The sequence below is a fragment of the Podarcis gaigeae genome (assembly GCF_964106915.1).
Source record: "Podarcis gaigeae genome assembly, chromosome: 17".
NCBI classification, from domain to species: Eukaryota; Metazoa; Chordata; class Lepidosauria; order Squamata; family Lacertidae; genus Podarcis; species Podarcis gaigeae.
Genome location: NC_139694.1, coordinates 14,344,234 through 14,351,562, shown reverse-complemented (window position 1 = coordinate 14,351,562; position 7,329 = coordinate 14,344,234). Strand labels below are relative to the sequence as shown.

Here is a 7,329-nt window from a genome sequence, read left to right as displayed (position 1 = left end):
AAGGCGTTAAAGAGCCGCATGCGGCTCCGGAGCCGCAGGTTGCCGACCCCTGCACTAAGGTTTCAGATGCTACTCTGTTAGCATTGTTAGATGTCGTTTCTCTATACACCAATATTCCTTTAGAGGTTTTATATATATATTGTTAGAACATTATTCGCCACGTGTTGCCTGTTATTGCTTAAAGTTTGTCTGTTTTTGCAATACATTGGATTTGCTTTGTTACATATTGAAGACTGGCTCCGACAGGTGTGTGGCTGAAGCACTGATCCCCCTCCTCAAAGACTGTGATTGGCCAATTGAATTCAAATTTTGAGGGCAATCTCACCAGCCCCTGTAATCAGCTGGGGCTGACAGTGGCACCAGCCATTTGCATGGGGAAGACTCCCCTCTGGCTCTTGAGTGGCCACACCAGGCTGCAATTGCCACTGCTACTAAAAAACAGTAACTGAATTGCTGAAGTTGCGAATCATTTTATTTTTCCTTTCAATGTATTCATCAATAGATTGCATTTTCTTGAACTGAGCCTCGTGAATTTTCTTAAAGTTTGGAGTAGTAGAAGCAAATCCTGTTCTCCCAGGTTTCTTTTCAGAGGCAGGATCCACAAGAATCCTACCTCCTTTCCTTCTGGTTTCTCTCTCTTTTTGTTGACCTTCAGTATCTGAGTTATCTGCTAGATTTTCTACAATTCCACTGTCCAACGGAAACTTGTTTTGGCTGGTCTTCAGCGTCTTTCTAGACTCAGCATCCTGGGTCTCTTCACATTCTGTCACCTCTGTCAGAATCTCTTACTCTGGAAGTTCTGTTTTTCCTTCTGGGTTTCCCTGTGCATCATCAAATTCCTGTTTTCTATGCCTTTTAGTCACCATGGACTCATTTACAAGCCTTTGACTGCTGTCCAGCTCATCTGTATCTGTAGATAAGCCTCTTTTGTCTACCATACTTCCATTTTCCTTTACTGGTGCAAGGAAGTGCTGCTTCAACAAATGTAACAACTTGTCTGCCTTGAGGTTGGCCTTCAGCCCCACAATCTTGGCCAGGCGCCTCAGCTCACCGTACTTGGGCACCTCCAGCTGCTGCGCGGAAGGAACCTCCATGCTCGCCTCCTCCAACCACCGTACTTCAAACTTGCCCACTCAGCGCTCACAGTCCTTGTCAAGCAGTCACATATGCAAGCCCAGGAGATATGACAAATATAAGCAAACTAAGGTAAAGGTACCCCTGCCCGTACGGGCCAGTCGTGTCCGACTCTAGGGTTGTGCGCTCATCTCACTTAAGAGGCCGGGAGCCAGCGCTGTCTGAAGACACTTCTGGGTCACGTGGCCAGTGTGACAAAGCTGCTCTGGCGAGCCGGCACCAGCGCAGCACATGGAAACGCAGTTTACCTTCCTGCTATAAAGCACTTAGGGGTGCTTTCGAACTGCTAGGTGGGCAGGAGCTGGGATCGAAAGACGGGAGCTCCCCCCGCCGCGGGGATTCGAACTGCTGACCATACGATCGGCAAGTCCTAGGCACTGAGGTTTTACCCACAGCGCCACCCGCGTCCCTAATGGCAGGTAATTGTTTTCAAATTTGTTACATTAACTGAAGTCCCATAACTCTTTGCTTTGTCACACATTATCCCACTTACAAGTCTTCTGTGGATAAGCGGTATCGCAACTCTGTATATTTTTTCTTCTCTATTCCCCTTCCCACTCATGATGCCTCTTCTATTGACAGTATTCTAAACTATTTTGTTTGTTGCACAACAGGTTCTGTATTATATATTGCTTCTGGCTGTGACTGTAAACTGAATAGTGGTAATAAGTGGATGTTTTCCTCTCATGCTGGCACCAATTTCTTTATTGTTGAGCCATCGGATTGGTTTGCTCCATTATTTTCCCATGTCGCCAGCTCTGCACCTCTTGCCTGGAGTCTTACATGTTGAAAGGGTGTCCTGCAGTCCTTAAATAAACAGTCTGCTGGACCATGAAAACCCCAAAGAAGCAGGAGCCCTGGCTGCTGACCCTGAAATCCCCCATGCATCATGTACTCGGCAACTGCCGTGTGAAATTCATACCAGTGCTATAGATGTGAAATGCAAGCCAATGGGCATAATGTTAGTTTTTATGTTTTTACATAGCTTAGGAAGCCACAACAGAATACATCATTGAAAAAAAATCAGTTTAGCATTGTAATCCTTACCTTTGCACATACAAATAATTAAAAAAGCAAAAGGTATATGTCAGGCAAGTCCAACTCCCTAGAGGCTGCGATCTACATAAAACAACAACTGGTCATCAATGGAGGGGGCGGGGAAGCAAAGTTGCTGAGCTTTTTTGGGGTGGGAGGGTGGGAAGGACATAAAATGCACAAAAATAACCGCAACAAAAAGAACAGGAGGAAGTGAAAATGACCAGCTTCTTATCAGGAATGACCACCCATTTCATGGACAGAATGAGGACAGCGGGAGACGGAGACTTCCAACACATTTCTTTCTCCGGCAATCGAAAGGGAGCTCATGATCGACCTGTTGGACATCACTGGTATATGTCAACAAAAGGTTCTGGTGGTGGGGAATGATTTAATGCAGTTGCTTCAGCATTATCAACATGAGAAAACAGACTCAAGCAGTCTATTTACTACTACTACTACTACTACTACTATAACTATTACTATCTGTCACAGGTTGACACAGTTGAACCTCATCACCATGAAACCTCACATATGTTTGGTAAACAACTTCCATCCTAGGCATACTATAAAGAGGGAGATATGTTGGGGAGGAAGGAGAAGCCAGAGGAACAGCATCAATTTGGAATGGAAGGTCCTACGAAATTTAAGAATTGCCTCAGCAAGGGAGGCACAACTAGGAACTAGCTAGGAACACCATCCAAGGACAGCGCTGAGGAAAGAGGGGAGGAAATTTACCTAATTACTCCAGGAGGAGCTCAATGTTGGGAAGAGACTTGACTTTTATATACTGGGAGCCTAGGTCTTGCCAAGATCTTTCTTCAAGAATAGCAAGATTTCAGGGCTCTGAGAGCATTCATAAGTTGGCTGCTGTGATACAGGAGAAGATTGCAAAATCCTGCCCTTTCCCAAAAGGTGCCAGGCAGTGCTTGTTTTCACCATACTACTCAAAGGGGTGTCCGTCTCGTTTCCAAAAGAAATGCTCCCAGTAGCCAGCTGAGGTGAAGTTCTGTAAGCACACCAAATAGCAGCCACATTGTCTCCATCGGTGGTAAGGCTGCACAAGGAGATAGGTGGTGAGGCAGGAAGAGGGGAGGGAAACTGTGCCTGCGCGGTGAGATGAGGCACCAAAAGCACCTTCCCTCTATGGCTTCTTGCTCTCACCCCCCCTCCTTTCTATTCCCAAAGCTCATTGGCTGCTGGCACCTCCTGACTTTGCAAATCATGCCTCAAATGGCTTGCAGAGTTGTTGGTCTCTGCTTCTTGCCTGCTCACCAACCAACCAACCAACCAACCAAGAAATCAGCCATCAGTCACCTTCCATATAACAATAGGTTCCATAGGTGTGGCTTCTGCAGCTTTGAAATAAAGCCTACCTCCTTATTTAGACAAAGCCCAAAGGTGGTAAATTTTATCCTTTATGACTCAATGCATGACATGCACTAGTTAATTCTTCCTGCTTATTGAAAATTATTGAAATTATTGAAAATACTAGATTTCAAACCGGTGGCCTAGCTTACCCTTTTGTCACATTTAAAAACTCAATTCTTTCTCCCTCTCAAAAGTGAGAGAGCATGCAAAAGAGCAAAAGTACAACAAAGGAGTGAAGTGGCTCCCTCTTTTATTTTTCTTTATGGATCTTTCTTCCAATAGATCACATAGTTTAATTAAACTGATGGATTGGGAATTTTAGAATTTACATTTTAAACTGTAAAATATGGGGATATATTGGAAGTTGATTGCATGCTAATTAAGCAATAAGTACTTCTAATTAAATTACTGGATTTAATTCTAGAACTGCAGTTAAAATGAAATTGGTTACTCCTCAAATTTCCATTTGAAAGGATTGAAACATGGGAGAAAATGAAACTATCTAGGGGAAATTGTGATAAGTATAGTTCTGATGTATCAGTTATCACACAGATGCAATAAATAAGGAGACAAGAGAGACATAAAAGGGCTGAACCAGATTTATTTATTTATATCTACACAACCTTATCTACAGAGGTGACCATCATTTGGGAGCTTCTTGCAGCCAATCAGAAGCCGTGATTTGGTTTTCGAACATTTTGGAAGTCGAACGGTCTTCCGGAACGGATTCCATTTGACTTCCAAGGTACGACTGTACAGGAGTTCTCAAACTCCCCGCAACCAAGGACCACTTGAAAATGACTGAAGGCATTGGAAGACCCATGTAATGATTTTTCTGTCGGATGTAGCAATTGTAATGCCCTGTGCTGGGTTTTTACTCTAATGTTATTGCTTCTTTTATTTCTTATACATTGTATGCAATTGCGCTGCCATTTGAATTCTATAGAATTCACATTGCGATTCCACAAAATACAATATAAGAAATGAAAGGAGCAATAAAACCCCCAATAAAAAACCAATTGGACTATTAAATGTGAAGGATGTGTCTTCAACCACAATTCCACAGACTTGCTGCGGACCTGGACGAAGCTAGCGGGCTACTGGTGGCCCACAAACCACAATTTGTAACCCTTGACCTAAGTGACACCTTTTGAGATGAGTATCACAACTCTGAGTGGGTAAGAAAAGCTATCCCCAATGATAAATGATTAAAATCATTTAAATGAGAGGTCAGCAAAGTAGCTTAAAACATAATGAATGAATGTGATCTACTGAAACATATCAGGGGTAGAGTTTGAAAAAGAACACAAGACTAAGGAACAATTTAAAAGTGAAAACAATCCTATCCACGTTTACTCAGAAGTAAGTCCCATTTTATTTTTTGAAGCTTACTCCCAGTTACGTGGGGCCATGTTTGCAGCCTAATATATCAAAGGCCCAGGAAAGCCTGAGTTTTTATTAGCTGACAAATTTCAGAACCATTGGCACTTGCCCAGATACCCAGATATGTACTGGTGTTATTATTCCTTTATATTTCAGCCTATTTTGTCACTTTAGTAAGTTTGTAAGTAATAAGCTATCAGGGATGTCAACTTGAATGAAATATTGGCAGTGCAGGTAAGCCCCACCCCACTTAATTGATCACATGACACAGCACACACACCCTATTTGAATGGCAATGGCCATCAACGTGGGGGGGGGGTAGCATGAAGGGACCTCAGCCCCTAGAAATTGACTCCTATGCCACCTATAGAAAGGTAAGATGTAAGTATTTAAATCAGTCATGAGTACATGTCAATATTGGGTCCCTGGTGGGTGGCATATAGTGTTGAGGGTTTCTAGTTTGTGCCCTCTAACTTAAACAAGCACCATTTAGCATGTCTGGGGTAGTCCTAGATTTCTCACAATAACTTAGGAGGATAGAGGGATGGGAAAGGAACAGGGACACTTTTTTTTAGTGTTTTTAACATCACACAGCACAATCTTGCACATGTTTACTCAGAAGTAGGTGCCATTGAGTTCAGTAGGGCTTACTTCTAGGTAAGGATGGGTGAATGTGTCCATTTCGATTTCTCACCATTTTTCATTTTTCAAATCTTAATTTTGATTCTCCACATTTCAACATCAGTTTGAAGTTTGCTTTGGTTTGACGTCATCACCAGCATGAATTTCTCCTAATCCCAAATACACATTGCTGTATGCAATTTTGCCGAACATACCCTTTTTCGCAAAGGAAACTTCCCTATTAGAATTCATTTCTGTATGCTATTTCTACCAATATATTTATTTGTATGCATGCTTTACCCTCCTGTATGCCTCTGCTGAAGAAGTGAATTGCAAAATTCAGAGCAGTTTCAATTTTAAAGGATGACTGGTTTCAGATCCTGTACTGTTTTGGAAAATATGAATTAGGTATGTTTGTCTTTAAATGTCATTTGAATCAGTTCTGCCCCCACCATGTCATATTCCCAGTTAAGTGTGTATAGGATAAGAACACTTCCTTTGTTCATTGACACAGTCAGAGTTTCTCCACAGTTAAAAGCCTGTTGTTTCTTGATCTGACAATGAGGGCAAGAGGGCAAGGATAAAGCAATGACAAGGCCATGTGTTGAATAAAATCAAAGGTGACATGCTTTCAGTGATGTGCAGGCTGTTCTGGCTGCGTCAGGATGATCAATAATGAAGTAGACAAGAGAGAGACCTTCAAGTGGGCACGTCAGCCTTGCCACTAACAAATTTAAGGACATAGGAAGCATTTGCTGGATCAGACCAAAGGCCCACAGAATCATTGGAAGGGACTCCAAGGCTCATTGAGTCCAACCCTCTGCATTGCAGGAAACTCAGCTAAAGCATCCATGACAGATGGCCATCCAACCTCTGCTTAAAAACCTCTAAGGAAGGAGAGTCCACAACCGAGGGAACCCATTCCATTGTCTAACAGATCTTACTGCCAGAAAGTTCTTCCTGATGCTTAGCCAGAATCTCCTTTCTTGTAACTCAACGCCATTGGTTCAATTCCTACCCTCCAGAGCAGGAGAAAACAAACTTGCTCTCCATTGCATGTGAGATATTTGAAGATGGCTACCACATCTCCTCTCAGTCTCCTCTTTTCCAGGCTATCCTGGTCCAGCATCTTCTTCTCACAGTGGCCAACCAGATGACTATGGGAAGCCTGCAAGCAGGATCAGAGTACAATAACCAGAGTGCCACTGGTATTCAGAGGCCTGCTGCCTTGTAAAAAAAGGGGGGGCTGGTAAAACTTCACCCTAAAGTGTGCTGATTGCCTCCGAATCCAAAAAATACCCTGAGAACAAGCCCTCATAATTTGTATTAATTTTGTCTTAGATATTAGTAACCAAAGAAGACTAAATGTCAAGACACGTCTGGCTAGCAGCATTTATTTTTAATTGGCAGCAAGCTGTAAGTGAGATGAAGAAGTGCTTTCCTCACCCCCCCCCCATTTTTACTGTTTATTTAATCTTATGGGATATTAAAAACCTATGTTTATACAGTTTATAGTTTATAGTTTATTTTCTTTCCCTTTTTTTAACTATAACTCTGTTCTTCTTAGGTTGCATTTTTGTAAAGGGTAAGTGCAACTCTCAACTCTTGTGGCTTTTGCAGAAGAGGAAAAGTTGCAAAAATGTTGCTGTTCAAACACGTCAAAAAATAAAAACCCACCCCAGCAATGAATTAATGCAGCCTTGTAAATGTTTCGGTAACTGAAAGGTTGGCAAATCTATCATCTCTCGAGGTGCTGAGAAAGGAAAATATTTTCCCCAACACCAT

The 7,329-nt window shown here is 42.4% G+C and overlaps 1 pseudogene across 1 annotated transcript; it reads right to left on the bottom strand.

The window, feature by feature from the left end:
- Positions 1 to 431: 431 nt before the first annotated feature.
- On the bottom strand, positions 432 to 1,094 carry LOC310835434 (nucleolar and spindle-associated protein 1-like; annotated as a pseudogene). The gene has a single exon. The product of its transcript is annotated as a nucleolar and spindle-associated protein 1-like (transcript).
- Between the last annotated feature and the right edge of the window lie 6,235 nt (positions 1,095 to 7,329).